The following is a 16,046-nucleotide window of genomic DNA, read 5'->3' on the forward strand; positions in this document are numbered from 1 at the left end:
AGAGCATTGCCAGAATTTGATTGTTTCTCTCTTGGTTTTTTATAGCAAAGATTAATGCAGAGCTCTGTTTTTTGGTCTTCTTAAAAAGAAAGGAGCTCCGCTAATACTACACCAGGATTCAGCCAAAAGAATCCAGAGGAAGATCAGAAAGTGAGCTCCCACTACTCCAAAGTCTCTGCACTGGCTACCTGTACATTTTAGAACTTATTTTAAAATGCTTTTAATGACTTTAAACCCCACAACATTTATCACATTAGCCATCTAATATGATAATATGCAAAAGAAGGCAAAGCAAGGCAGCTAAGTTTATTTGAATGGCACTGGTCATACACAAGGTAATTCAATGTACAGGAAAATAAAGGAACAGGGGTAAGTTTATCATATAAAAAACACACACAAAAGATAGTAGTAAGACTAGAAATAATGTAAGCATCACATAAACAGAAACGTTAAAATGCAACTAAAACCAATTATATGTATAAATAAATATAATATAAATAGCTTAAGTATTCACCTGGTTATATCTGTAGTTAAATTACACTTTGAGTTGGGCTTTATGTTGGATTTCAATCATGTTATAGTTTAGGACTGCACAATATTAGGAAAAAATAACTGTTCTATTGCTGATTATAATATCAGTAAAACCATGCTTCACTCATTCTTTCTCTTTTTTTCTTCATCTCCGTCTTCCCACAACTCCCCCACAGCTATGTGAGTTTTGGCATCTAAAAAATATAAATCATGTGTGGCCTTCAAGGGCAGGTAAGTCTATTTAACAGGCCAAATATATTGGATCTTAAAATATAATATTTTATCTAATATTGTGTCCAATGTGTCCTTTGCCATTGCGATATTACGCACATTGATATTGCAATAATAACTGTGATGTCATATATTGTGCAGCTATCCTACAAACTATTTTGTTTCACTCTCATCATTAATTAGTGTTTAACCTAATTACAGATTTTAGTTTATTTGTATTTTATTTTATCTTTTTATTTTTATTATTTACTTAGTTTTTATTTATTATTATGAAAACTAATATTGTTATACTTTGTTTCTAGAAACAATGTTCTTTAGAGTCTCTTCCTCTAGTGGCTTTCTATCATCAACACAAGTGCTTTTCCTCAGTTCTTCCTAGGTTAACTGCACATTTTTGTAAATTTAGCTTATTATTTTTTCGCTTTTTTTGTGGTGTTTTTTGCCTTTTTCCGTCACCTCCTGTTTTTGTCTTAAGTAAAGCACTTTGCATTCCCCTCATTGTGTGTGAAAAGTGCTCTATAAATAAAAATTGATTGACTGATTGATTGATTGATTGATTGATAAAACTGCAGTGAGTCATAACATCATTTTAGATGCTTTTGTTTGTCAAAATTAACATACTGTAGCACCTTTGCGGTTTCTTGACAGCATTTCAGAAGGATTACATACAAAATTTCCAAACATCTCTATGACATTTCCTAAAACCTCTTAAGTATGTTGATTGCAGAGTCATAAACTGAATGCCACACTAAATATTACTTGCAATTTCTGTTGCTGCAGAGCTGCACCATTCTGGTGCTTAACATCAACATCCACATGTCTTTTGCAGGTTCACACTTATTAAACATTTTTCTGGCAGATTCTGCCCTAAAGGCTTTCAGTTTCCAAAAGAAATAAAGAACTTTGGCATCTCACTGAAACCTCTGGCTACAGGGAGTGTGAAGTTTTATTTCACAGTTTACTGACACACGCCTGACTTATGCAGGATGGAAGAATGGGCGAGGACATACAGCAGGTAACATGGGTTTTCTGTAAAATCTCAGGTACTTTAAGTTGATTTGTAATAAAAAATAGCTTTATCTGGAAACAGTGCATACACACATTTCTTGCAATGTGAGCACCATTGAGAATTTCCCAGCAGATATTAAATCTAATTTGTTCCAAAAACATAGTGTTATGCAGTTGGGCAGGAGGTAATCCTGCTTCCAAGATTGCTGTGCTTGGGATTAACAAACTAATAAAGGCATCTTGATAGCATAGCAGCACTTAACTTTAGCGTGTCTGATGTCTATTGGAAAATGATCATTTAAAGATAGAAAATCATTGTGAGCAGGCATTGTTAGGCAGATCCAGGCAAACCAAAAGATGCTGGCAGTCTTAAAAATTAAAATTTTCTATTTTCGGCAGGAAAACAATCAGCGATTGTTGATGCATTCCTTCTCACTCTTAGCGTGCATTCGCATTGAGGGTTGGCAGGCAACTTCTCCAAACATGTCTCCAGGGAATGTGTGTAAAATTGAATTTGGCCTGTTATTTGATACATTATTTTCAGTGCAATTTGTTTGGGCATTCATCCCACATAGAGCCATATTGAATTTGCCTAAGTATGAAATATGTGTTGCATGACTAGGTTAATACTTCCGCTAACATCAAGTGCAGGCCAAGATTGATCCAGATCCATCTTTGAGCAAATGTTTCTGTGTTTCTCAGTCTGCAGCAGATTCCTTATGAGACTCATCAGGCGCCATGGGATGCTGTAGATGAGAAGCAGTGGCAGCGTGAGTGCAGATAGTCTTTCTCCTAATGTAGGAGTCACTTTTGGACTGTGAATAAAATCTCCACTTACTCTCTGCAAAATGTACCAAATGTTCTCCCTTTACTGCAGAGTTTTGACAGCCTCAAACCCCGCTGTGCCGCAGAAGGTTGACGCTCTATATAACTCCAATAACAGTTGTGATAAACGGCTGAACCAGTCCTCTCCCTTCACCTAGATATGTAAAACAGCACATGTATTACACATGGATAAAATATTAGTAACTAAATATGGAAGCTGTTTGGTGAAGGTGAAAATTCCAATTTTCTTTCTCCTCAGGAGCATCATTAAAAACCAAGTCACAAAGGGGACAGAAGTCACGTTTTATTAGTAGAGCAAAGTGTTAAAGCTGAAGGAGGAATGTGGAGCAGGATTTAAAGCACCCAGCCTTTGAGTGCAAATGAAAATCTTCTTTCCTCACAGAAACTAGTCATTTAAGTACAGAAAAAAGTCCCTACCTCACCTCAGGTAAGCTCCTCTGCAGCTTTTTCTTTCTTACTCAACAGTCTCTAAAGAAGCCTTTCTACTTTTTCAGATTTTGCCACATTACAACAACAAAATTTACTCAATTAAGATTTTGTGTAAAAGACCAACACAAAGTAGTACACAACTGTGAAAAGAAATTAGAAATGGACTTAACGTTTTACCTATAGGCATTTTAAAAGTGTATTGTGCATTTATGTTTAGCTGTTCTGAGTCAATGCTTTATAGAACAAATTTTGCAGCTGGGAGTCTTTTAGGGTGTGTCTCCATCAGATATGCACATCAAAATACTAAAATGGATGGAGATATTTTGAAAACTGCAAATTTTGAGCCTTGCCAAAGATCATAAAGTGCACTTAGGTCTGGGCTTTGACTGGGTCATTCTAGCACACAAATTTGCTTTGATATTTATGTTTGTTGTTGTCCTGCAGGAAGGTGAACCTCTGCCATGTCTCAAGTCTTGAAAGAAGCTTGAAAGAAGCTCTGCCATTGAGGCCAAATTTCTGGAGCGCACAACTAATTTCTACATCTTTCTATGTGTTGCTATAGGAAGGAATTGATGCTCATTTTACCATAAATTAAAATTCATCATTATCTTGCCATGTGATCATACAAAGGCTCTACTTGTTAGGTGTTAGTTCAGCAACTCCTGTGTGAGTTCAAATGTCATTGCACTGTGTCCTGACATTGTTTCATTGTTGATGACTTACAGTAAGGGGAACCAAAACTATGATTTAATATGATAAACCAAAACTAAGTAATGCATAACTGTAAAAGCAGAAAAAATATTCAAAGTTTTGAATTTTTTGTATAACAAATAAAAATCTAAAAAGTGTGGTGTGCATTTGGTCCCCTTTAATGTTCGTTCGTTCGTCGTCTTCCGCTTATCCAGGACCGGGTCGCGGGGGCAGCAGACTCAGCAGAGACGCCCAGACGTCCCTCTCTCCAGACACCTCCTCCAGCTCCTCCAGGGGGAGCCCAAGGCGTTCCCAGGCCAGCCGAGAGACATAGTCCCTCCAGCGTGTCCTGGGCCGTCCCCTGGGCATCCTCCCGGTGGGACGTGCCTGGAACACCTCCCGAGGAAGGCGTCCAGGAGGCATCCGGTATAGATGCCCGAGCCACCTCAACTGGCTCCTCTCAATGTGGAGGAGCAGCGGCTCTACTCCGAGCTCCTCCCGGATGGCCGAGCTCCTCACCCTATCTCTAAGGGAGTGCCCGGCCACCCTACGGAGGAAGCTCATTTCAGCCGCTTGTATCCGTGATCTCGTTCTTTCGGTCATGACCCAAAGTTCATGGCCATAGGTGAGGGTAGGAACGTAGACCGACCAGTAAATTGAGAGCTTTGCTTTTCGGCTCAGCTCTCTCTTCACCACAATGGACCGGCACAGCGCCCCCATTACTGTGGCAGCTGCACCGATCCGTCTGTCGATCTCCCGCTCCATTCTTCCCTCACTCGTGAACAAGACCCCGAGATACTTAAACTCCTCCACGTGAGGCAGGAACTCCCCTCCAACCTGAAGAGGACAAGCCACCATTTTCCGGTCGAGAACCATGGCCTCGGACTTGGAGGAGCTGATCCTCATCCCAGCCGCTTCACACTCGGCTGCGAACCGCCACAGCGCAGGCTGTAGGTCTTGGCTAGAGGGGGCCAGCAGGACCACGTCATCCGCAAAAAGAAGAGACGAAATCCACTGGTCCCCAAACCAGACCCCCTCCGGCCCTTGGCTGCGTCTAGAAATCCTGTCCATAAAAGTTATGAACAGGACCGGCGACAAAGGGCAGCCCTGCCGGAGTCCAACATGCACTGGGAACAGGTCCGACTTAGTGCCGGCAATGCAGACCAAACTCCTGCTCCGCTCGTACAGGGACCGGATGGCCCCTAATAAAGGGCCCCCGATTCCATACTCCTGGAGCACCCCCCACAGGGCATCACGAGGGACACAGTCGAATGCCTTCTCCAGGCCCACAAAACACATGTGAACCGGTTGGGCAAACTCCCATGAACCCTCGAGCACCCTGTAGAGGGTATAGAGCTGGTCCAGTGTTCCACGGCTGGGACGAAAACCACACTGTTCCTCCTGAAGCCGAGGTACGACTATCGGTCGGACTCTCCTCTCCAATACCCTGGCGTAGGCCTTACCAGGGAGGCTGAGGAGTGTGATCCCCCTGTAGTTGGAACACACCCTGCGGTCCCCCTTCTTATAAAGGGGGACCACCACCCCAGTCTGCCAGTCCAGAGGCACTGTCCCCGACCGCCACGCAATGTTGAAGAGGCGTGTCAACCATGACAGCCCTACAACATCCAGACACTTGAGGTACTCAGGGCGGATCTCATCCACCCCCGAAGCCTTGCCACCGCGGAGCTTTTTAACCACCTCGGTGACTTCAGCCTGGGTGATGAAAGAGTCCAACCCCGAGTCCCCAGCCTCTGTTTCCACCACGGAATGCGTGATGGCAGGATTGAGGAGATCCTCGAAGTACTCCTTCCACCGCCCGATAATGTCCTCAGTCGAGGTCAGCAGTCTCCCGCCCCCACTATAAACAGTGTTGGCAAAACACTGCTTCCCCCTCCCGAGGCGCCGGACGGTTTGCCAGAATCGCTTCGAGGCCAACCGGTAGTCCTTCTCCATGGCCTCACCGAACTCTTCCCAGGCCCGAGTTTTTGCCTCTGCCACAGCCCGGGCCGCAGCACGCTTGGCCTCACGGTACCCGTCAGCCGCCTCAGGAGTCCCACAAGCCAACCACAGCTGATCGGACTCCTTCTTCAGCTTAACTGCATCCCTTACTGCCGGTGTCCACCACCGGGTTCTGGGATTGCCGCCACGACAGGCACCGCAGACCTTACGGCCGCAGCTATGGGCAGCAGCATCGACAATAGATGCAGAGAACATGGTCCACTCGGACTCTATGTCTTCAACATCCCCCGGGATCTGGTCGAAGCTCTCCCGGAGGCGGGAGTTGAATACATCCCTGGCCGAGGGCTCCGCCAGGCGTTCCCAGCAGACCCTCACTATGCGCTTGGGCCTGCCGAGTCTGTCCGGCTTTCTCCTCCTCCAGCGGATCCAACTCACCACCAGGTGATGATCAGTGGACAGCTCAGCCCCTCTCTTCACCCGAGTATCCAAAACCTGCGGCCGAAGGTCTGATGATACGACAACAAAGTCGATCATCGACCTCCTGCCTAGGGTGTCCTGGTGCCAAGTGCACTGATGGACACCCTTATGTTTGAACATGGTGTTCGTTATGGACAATCCGTGACTAGCACAGAAGTCCAATAACAAAACACCACTCGAATTCAGATCGGGGAGGCCATTCCTCCCGATCACGCCTCTCCAGGTGTCACTGTCGTTCCCCACGTGGGCGTTGAAGTCCCCCAGCAGAATAATGGAGTCCCCGGGAGGGGCACTATCCAGCACCCCCGACAGGGACGCCAAGAAGGCAGGGTACTCTGCACTCCCACTCGGCCCATAGGCTGAAATGATAGTCAGAGACCTCTCCCCAACCCGAAGGCGCAGGGATACAACCCTCTCATCCACTGGGGTAAACCCCAACACGAGACGGCTGAGCTGGGGGGCAACAAGCAAACCCACACCAGCCCGCCGCCTCTCCCCGTGGGCCACTCCAGAGTAGAAGAGAGTCCAACCCCTCTCAAGGAGATGGGTTTCAGAGCCCACGCTGTGCGTGGAGGCGAGCCCGACTATTTCTAGTCGATATCTCTCGACCTCCCGCACAAGCTCAGGCTCCTTCCCCCCCAGCAAGGTGACATTCCACGTCCCTAGAGCCAGCCTAAGCATCCGGGGATCGGGCCGTTGAGGTCTCCACCTTCGTCCGCCACCCAATCCTCTTTGCACCGGTCCCTCACGGTTCCCCCTGCAGGTGGTGGGCCCACTGGGGGATGGCCTCACGTCTCTTGTTCGGGCTTGGCCCGGCCGGGTCCCGCGAGGAGCAACCCGGCCACCAGGCGCTCTTCGACGAGTCCCGACCCCAGGCCTGGCTCCAGGGTGGGACCCCGGCTCCGCCGTACCGGGCGACGTCACGTGCCCCTTTAATGTGATACCTCTAAAAATCCAATGCAACCAATGATCTTCAGAAGTCAAATACTAAAAAAATAAAGTCCACCTTTATGCAATGTGATCTCGGTGTACATGCACCTGTTCTTTAAGATTTAAGTGATAACAATAGTGAGCAAATAGCATCATGAAGACCAAGGAACTCAGCAGACAGGTCAGAAGTTTTGGGGAAATGTAATGCAAGGTTAGGTTATAAAACAACTGTCCAAGCTTTGAACATTTCATGGAGGACTCCTCAATCAGTAATCTGAAAACGGAGCTACTAAGACATGGCTACCTACCTAACTGGCAGGCAGGCAGGATTTCTCAGAGAAGCACCAAGAGGGCTTTGGTAACTGTGGAAGAGCTGCAGAGATACGCCCCTCAGCTATTGTAGGGGGAAAAAAAGCCACAGGTAATCTTATTTGCAGTTTCCCACAAGCTATTTAGAGAACATAAACATGTGGATGAAGGTGCTCTTGACAGCTGAGCTCAAAACTGCTTTGTGAGCTGAGCATTACTGTCAATGCACATCACCCTGTACATGCAATTACTGTTGTGAAACATAGAGGTGACAGTATCATCCTGTGGGAGAGTTTTCTCTAGCAGAGTTGATGAGATGATGGATGTAGCTAAATGCAGGGCAATTCAGGAAGAAAACCTGCAATTGTCCTGAACCTAAAGCCAGATCAGGAATAAAGGAAATATCAAACCATATTCATGTGTTAGAATGGCCCTGTCAAAGCCAAGACCTAAATCCACGTTCTGAAAATTGTTATGAGCTGTTTAGCAAAGGATTGTCAAAAAACAAATCTGTGTGGAATCATTGTAAAAGATGGTATAAACAAATCCAAAGACTTGCAGCAGTTATTGCAGCAAAAGGATGTTCTAAAAAGTACTGACTCAGAGAGGTTGAATACAAATGCTAAATTTTTCAGATTTTGATTTGTAAAACAACTGAAGACAATCAGTCTCATTTTCCTTCTCCTTCACATTTTAGCTGTACAACATGCTGGTCTACCACAGAGAATCCCAATTCAATACATTGAAATTAGTGGTTGTAAGAAGGTTCAAAGTTTGTAAGACACTGTAGGACACTAAATACAAATAAGGCAAGGACTAGATTTGACCAAAGGCAATATCAAATAAAAAAAAACATTAAGATGGCTAATTAAATATTTTTCTGCCCATATGTTGATATTCTTACATAATGTTGAAAAAAGCTATGGGTTAAGGATACATTTCCAACTTTTAGAGATGTGGACTGAGGTAACTTGCCCATTTTTGTCTCATAGACACACAAACTACAAGGAGAAACACTTCTTCATAAGTGCATCCTAATATATTTCACTGAAGAAAACAGGCAAAAAATCCATTCATGAAGAGATATTCTCACTGTAAACTCTTTGAGCAGATTTCTAAATATTTGAAAATCTGCCTAACAAGAGACACAACACTGCTCAGATTTTAATTCAGTGTTATGCTGGTCATTAGCAGGAACGCGCTGCATTTTAAAGTGACATTTAGTCTTTCTTTCACTGCTCGCACCCCTATCTTCCTCCCACCTACCCACCCACCCGCTGCCAGAACCTCTTACACACACACACAAACACACACACACACACACACACACACCACACACACGCACACACCATTTTCACATTCTTCTCCCACCCATGCTCCCTCTCCTCTCTCTGTCATCTCTTTCCACTGAGACTTGTGGAGTAAACGGTGAGACCGAGAGAATGAATGTGACACGGTTCAAACAATTTTGATTAAAGGAGCAGCAGATGGCTTTGACAGAAGCTAAACTCTCTCCGCTGCCCGAGTCTCCTGGATGTTTTTTTAAAGGGAGGGCTGATCCACCTTTCATTCAAACAAGAGGAACTTTGCCAGTTCTCTTCATAATTGCTGGCATGCTGTAGTTTTCATGGTGCACTAGAAAACAGCATCATTCCATAGCAAGGAACATTTTATCACCCAATGGCTTCAGAATGTGGAAAAAAAAAACTAAAAATGGTGTCCTCACCTGCAGCATCTTTTTAACACTCTCGCTATCTAATGCAGCTGCTCTCATCCTCTCTCCCAGTTCGTTATATAAATATTCAGCGCAGGTACAAAGGCACAAAGAGGAGCACAGAAAAATCAAGGTTGAGAACATTACGCTACCAAGCTGCCTAGCCACAGAGACCACATCCTATCAAGATGCCAGATCCTCCTCTCCAGGTTGCTATGACTGTGACGGTCAAATTATGTCATCCAATCTGTGATCACTGCATTTATTTGCTGATGGTGACAAATCATGCCTCACACAAGGAGGGATTGGAGTTATTTTGGGACGCTATTTTGTAAAACATAGAAGGACACTGTGGTATACCTTTTAGGCTGCAATATTAAAACGTTATTTTAATGAAAAATTCAGAATCAAATAGGAATACTGCATAATAGTTTTCTTTTGTTTTAACCTTATTCTAAATATTTTCTGATAGTATACTACAAACATCTTTATACCCCATTGAGATTCTAACTTTTTGTCATTTTACAATCAGAAACTTCAGTGTACTTTATTAGTATTTAATGTATAAGAGAAACACAAAGTAGTGCACAGTTCTTAAACAGAGGGAAAACCAAAAATACAAAACAACAAATAAAAATCTGAAAAATGAGATAAACCTCCACCCCAGTCTCAAGTCCTTTGCAGTCTCTAATCGGTTACCTCCCCCACAGTATGATGTGTTTTACAATGCGAGCGGTGAATTTAGGGTGATGTGCGGTGTCAGATATGTGAACCTCTCATGGTCAGTCAGTCATTTTCTACCGCTTATTCCATAGTGGGTCGCGGGGAAGCTGGTGTCTATCTCCAGCAGTCTATGGGCGGGAGGCTGGGTACACCCTGGACAGGTCGCCAGTCCATCACAGGGCAACACACAAACAACCAAGCACACACTCATTCATACACCTAAGGACAATTTAGAGAAACCAATTAACCTAACAGGCATGTCTTTGGATTGTGGGAGGAAGCAGGAGTACCCAGAGAGAACCCACACATGCAAGGGGAGAACATACTAACTGCATGCAGAAAGACCCCTGGCCGGGAGTCGACCTAAGGACCTTCTAAAAACTAGTATAACTTCACTCCCATAAAGTATAACTTCACTCCCATAAATCTGTGTGGTGCATGATCCTGTTCAAATGAGCTCATTAATAAATGACATATTTTCAGAGCTTTTAAACTTAACAGTTATGTTTTATGACCTGACAAGCCTAGACTCAGCACTCCTTCCTCTGGCAGTGTTAAAAGAAAATCTATTGAAGACGAATCGGTTGCAAACTAAGAGACTTTAAGGACAAAGCTTGGCAACTTCAAGCAGGACAAAAGGCATCAATATTTCACCCTCAGGGCAGGATCTGAGGTCTGCTTTGTGTGTGCCGGATGGTCAGAGTGTTCCACACACTTGCACAACTAGTCTACTTTGCAGGGTCTTGTTTCTGATGAGATGCAAATCCCTGCTATTTACTTATCAGTATAGGGGAGGCTAATGGTTTACCTAAAGGAACTGAAAATGTATGACAAGTTTAGTCTACATATTGGGTTTGTGAATGCAGCACTCCTCCAGAGATCATGTTTAGACCTTGGCATGAAGGCAAAATGGACAGGAGGAAAATTCATCAAGGGAGCTCAAGGAAAATCTTTTTGCCACTTCTAATTTTCCCTCTGACCACTGTTGTGAAATATTGTCAATTCTTGATTTCATAAAGCAGAATTGAACCTGGAAATCAGAATCAGCTTTATTGCCAAGTTTGTACATGCAAACAAAGAATTTGACTCTGGTACACTTTGCTCTTTGGTTTTGTTTTTGCATTACAGAATATACAAGGGTTGGACAATGAAACTGAAACACCTGGTTTTAGACCACAATAATTTATCAGTATGGTGTAGGGCCTCCTTTTGCGGCCAATACAGCGTCAATTCGTCTTGGGAATGACATATACAAGTCCTGCACAGTGGTCAGAGGGATTTTAAGCCATTCTTCTTGCAGGATAGTGGCCAGGTCACTACGTGATACTGGTGGAGGAAAACGTTTCCTGACTCGCTTCTCCAAAACACCCCAAAGTGGCTCAATAATATTTAAATCTGGTGACTGTGCAGGCCATGGGAGATGTTCAACTTCACTTTCATGTTCATCAAACTTTCACCAGTCTTGCTGTGTGTATTGGTGCATTGTCATCCTGATACACGGCACCGCCTTCAGGATACAATGTTTGAACCATTGGATGCACATGGTCCTCAAGAATGGTTCGGTAGTCCTTGGTAGTGACGTGCCCATCTAGCACAAGTATTGGGCCAAGGGAATGCCATGATATGGCAGCCCAAACCATCACTGATCCACCCCCATGCTTCACTCTGGGCATGCAACAGTCTGGGTAGTACGCTTCTTTGGGGCTTCTCCACATCGTAACTCTCCCGGATGTGGGGAAAACAGTAAAGGTGGACTCATCAGAGAACAATACATGTTTCACATTGTTCACAGCCCAAGATTTGCGCTCCTTGCACCATTGAAACCAACGTTTGGCATTGGCATGAGTGACCAAAGGTTTGGCTATAGCAGCCCGGCCGTGTATATTGACCCTGTGGAGCTCCCGACAGACAGTTCTGGTGGAAACAGGAGAGTTGAGGTGCACATTTAATTCTGCCGTGATTTGGGCAGTCGTGGCTTTATGTTTTTTGGATACAATCCGGGTTAGCACCCGAACATCCCTTTCAGACAGCTTCCTCTTGCGTCCACAGTTAATCCTGTTGGATGTGGTTCGTCCTTCTTGGTGGTATGCTGACATTATCCTGGATACCGTGGCTCTTGATACATCACAAAGACTTGCTGTCTTGGTCACAGATGCGCCAGCAAGACGTGCACCAACAATTTGTCCTCTTTTGAACTCTGGTATGTCACCCATAATGTTGTGTGCATTTCAATATTTTGAGCAAAACTGTGCTCTTACCCTGCTAATTGAACCTTCACACTGTGCTCTTACTGGTGCAATGTGCAATCAATGAAGACTGGCTACCAGGCTGGTCCAATTTAGCCATGAAACCTCCCACACTAAAATGACAGGTGTTTCAGTTTCACTGTCTAACCCCTGTACATATTTACAATGTACAATATACATATTTACAACATACAATATACACATATATAAATAAAAAGGTGCATTTGCAACCTCTGTATACTGTTGTTTTGTACTCTAAATGTATGTATTTTCTTACATTTGTGAGTGTGACTAGGTGAATGTGGCTCTAGTGTGAGTGGTTTGTATGACTATAAAAGCGATATATAAACTCAGTCAATGGAGAAAGCAGAAAGCAAATGCTAAGAGATAATGTGATGAATTTGCGATGTTGTTTTTGTCTCATTTTTATTACTGAATCAGGAACAATGACTGAGGCAATTGAGGCCTACAGTAATTTAGATGTTGTTCTGGGCTCTTTTGTTACCTCCTGGATGAGAGATTATTGTGCTCTTGGAGTAATTTTATACAGACACTTCTTTGAATGTTCACCAATGTTTTTTTGTTTTCTTAATTTTGTGGATAATGGCTCTCAAGGCATGTTTTTTTGCTTTATGGGATATTTTAGCCTATTTTTTTAATGCTGCCAGACAGGTTCTTAAGAGGCTTCTTATAGACCTAGCTGTGGCTAATGAAACTTAACTTCGGGTTAATCACTGTTTATTTATGGTTTAACAAGGTGGGCCTAGCTTTTCCCCCTTCATAAATGAGAAGAATGTGAAAACATTTTTTTACTCAGGTTAATTTGTCTGATATTTAAATGTTTGGATAATATGAAACATTTGAAAGTAACAAAAAAGAAAAAAAGAATAAATCTGGTAAGAAACAAAATACTTTTTCACTGCACTGCAATTACAAGACCGCAAAAACCTAATGTATCAAATGTGATACAAAAAACCAAGAAAACCAGACAAAGTTTTTTTTTTTTGCTATAAGCATCCAAGAAACAGATTAATTAAATAAATCTAAATTTTTTTCCTTGTATGAGGCTTTAAATGGTAGTTTTTATGACATTCAGTGAGAGCAACTGGCCATTCTTGCCATGTTCAGATACAATTTAATTTTACTCATAAATTTTACTCACAATGTCCCTCAACCTAACTATGCCATCGGACACCGATGTCCAAACTGTACTAAGCAGTCATACAGTAGCTCTTACCAGTCTATAACTTATTAAAAAGGTGACTCTTTATTCCCCCTTTTGATGGCTTCGAGTGCGCTTATCAAAATATGTTGTCATGGAAACCGTGTGTCTGCATGTGTGTGCGTGTGTGTGTGTGCATGTGTGTGTGTGAACCCCTTGTGCTGGTGAAGCAGCTGTGATTCATAGGAAGTTTACAACAGGCCAGTTCAGATCATCTAACAATAAATTCACTCATGAACTCAGGTATGAGCCAATGTGCCATGCTGTAGGTTTTCATCATACACTTGCAGCTTTCACGGTTTCGATAACACATTTGGTGGAATTAAAAATAACTCTTAATAACTCTCAAAGCTGATGGTCAACCAGTCTTAAAGCGGACAGCAATAAAATGCATCTGCCTTCTGTGCTTGATTAAAATCTTTCAGCTTTTTTAATGAGACTTTTTATCAAAGTGCTATCATAGAGTCCAGTGGGAGTCATTCTAGCTGGAGCTGTGCAACGCATTATGCTTTTCAGGAACACATACACTTTCTCACTGAACACCATGCAATCTGTGCCAGTCAAATTTATAACCTTCAAACATCAATACTAAGATGAACTTTTAATTTATCTTAAAAAGTGATTCAGTCTGCTGATTTCATGATAATTTCCAAGGTGACAGGTTAAGGAAGAAAATGCACAGTGTGTTTATTTTGCTGTGACCCACTCTTAGTAGGGGTAGTCTATAAACCTTATTATTTTTGATTAATTTCTTTGTATTATTCATAACCTAGCCTGCTATTTTCATAGTAGTTATTGGTGTACTGCAGGGCATCTATGGGGTTCTTTCAGCTTCCACAAGGATTACTTTTGGAAGTTACCAATGGCGTACCTATATTGTACTTATAGGCTACCTAGTGTTACCCAGGATGTTTATGGAGGTATTTACAACATACTAAAAGGTTACATTTAGAGTTTATGGGATACCTACTGAATCATTTAGGGTACATGTGACACATATAGACTATATCATGAGGTAACTTAAAGTGTACCTACAAGGTACTTAAGAGGTACTTCTAGCGTGTGTTTAAGGCTGTATTAAGTTTTCTCCTTTATACTATTTGTTTTGGTGTTCCTTAAAAAAACATGAAAAAACAAATAAAAGTTGAAAAGTTGTAATATTTTTTTTTCTAGATTTTGTGGTACTTTATTAATAAAATTAAACAGGAAACAAGCGGAGAAAAGAGAAAATATACAGTTAAATTCCCAAGGTCAGGAATCAAACCCTCAAGGGCTGTGTTAAGGATATTTCTCCAACATCAGAAGCATCTAGTAATTAACTGTAACTAAGCTAACTACAATTAACAACTAAGATGTTATCCCAAATGTACCCTGTAGGTATCCTTAAAGCAACCACTTGATTACCTACAAATACACAGTAATTACTCTCTAGGTCCCTTGTATATACCCTGAAACTAGACTGTAAGTGTCATGCTGGCACCCTAGAAATTCCTCTAATGTACCCTGTAGGTATCCTTTTGGTGACCTATAAACACCCCCAGGGTATTCTGTATGTAAGTATGCTGTAGGTATCTTACCATTTATTTACCCTTTATTTACCATGTATCCATTTGGAACCCTAAAGATACCCTGTAAGTACACCATTAAGTATTTTGTTGGTACCTACAAATGCCCTGCAGTTACTCTCCAAGTATTCTGTTTGTACCCCTTAGATACCCTGTAGTTACCCAGAAAGTATGCTCTTAGTACAGTGTAAGTATCCTACAGGTACCCTGTAGATAGATTGTCATAGTTTTATTTTGTTGTGGTGTGACAATTCATTTTACTGGCAACCCTTGTGGTATCATATCCCCTTTGTGTCTCTGCTGTTCTTCACTACAGGTGCTCTTCCAATGTATTACTTAGCAGTTGTGGGATCATGTTTTGCAGCAAAAGGTCTAGTTTGGTTTAATCAAAATTGCTGAGAAATAATGGCCAAGCAGCTCTCAGTCTCTGTCAGTTATTGTTTTATTAATGCCTGCCTGGTGAGGTGTGGTATTATAGAACAATACAGAAAGGAGTGAAATCATACACCAGGTTACTCAAACAGCAAGCCCTACACACATATACAGAATAAACACAAACAACTTCTCTCTAAAATATAAGAATTTATAAACAAAATACATCAACTTCCAGTTAAAATAGTAGAGTCAACAAACTTTTTAACTTGGATAGCAATCAACTAAACTAAGTAAAATGAAAATGTTGGGTTTATGATTATTGATTGAATAATCTTGATCAATAATTATAATTACAAATCATAATCTGACAAAATCAATTTCTTAACCAAAAATCCTCATTTACGAATCGAGACCAGGGAGGTTTCTGGTGTTGTAATTGTGGCTCAACGCCTCTGACAATTACAACGGTTAAATACTCCGTAATAATTAATAACTATTGCCGGAGATGTCACTGTTTAATCGACCGTTTCTGCCGAAACGGGTGGAACTTGAACCTTATTTTGACTGACACATCACTTTTGCACACAATGAAACACCAAACGCTCTCTCTTTATCTATGTGAATATTTATTAATTTTCACCTACTCAACATGCAAAATTCTACACACACAGGGGTAACACATCTAAATAAGCAAAATCAACAAACGGTAGTGAGTATGTATTGAGTCAACCAGCAGTTTATGGCACTACAGATGAAGGGAGAGGATATGAAAGGGGGGTGTGGTGATGACT

The 16,046-nt window shown here is 42.3% G+C and overlaps 1 long non-coding RNA gene across 1 annotated transcript; it reads right to left on the reverse strand.

Annotated features, from left to right (window-relative positions):
• Positions 1-390: 390 nt before the first annotated feature.
• On the reverse strand, positions 391-9,261 carry LOC124857484. Its single transcript, XR_007035606.1, has 3 exons — positions 9,137-9,261; positions 2,609-2,749; positions 391-2,516 (listed from the first exon to the last, which is right to left on the reverse strand). It is a non-coding gene; the product is annotated as an uncharacterized LOC124857484 (long non-coding RNA).
• Between the last annotated feature and the right edge of the window lie 6,785 nt (positions 9,262-16,046).

Source organism: Girardinichthys multiradiatus, chromosome 20 (assembly GCF_021462225.1).
Source record: "Girardinichthys multiradiatus isolate DD_20200921_A chromosome 20, DD_fGirMul_XY1, whole genome shotgun sequence".
Classification (NCBI taxonomy): Eukaryota; Metazoa; Chordata; class Actinopteri; order Cyprinodontiformes; family Goodeidae; genus Girardinichthys; species Girardinichthys multiradiatus.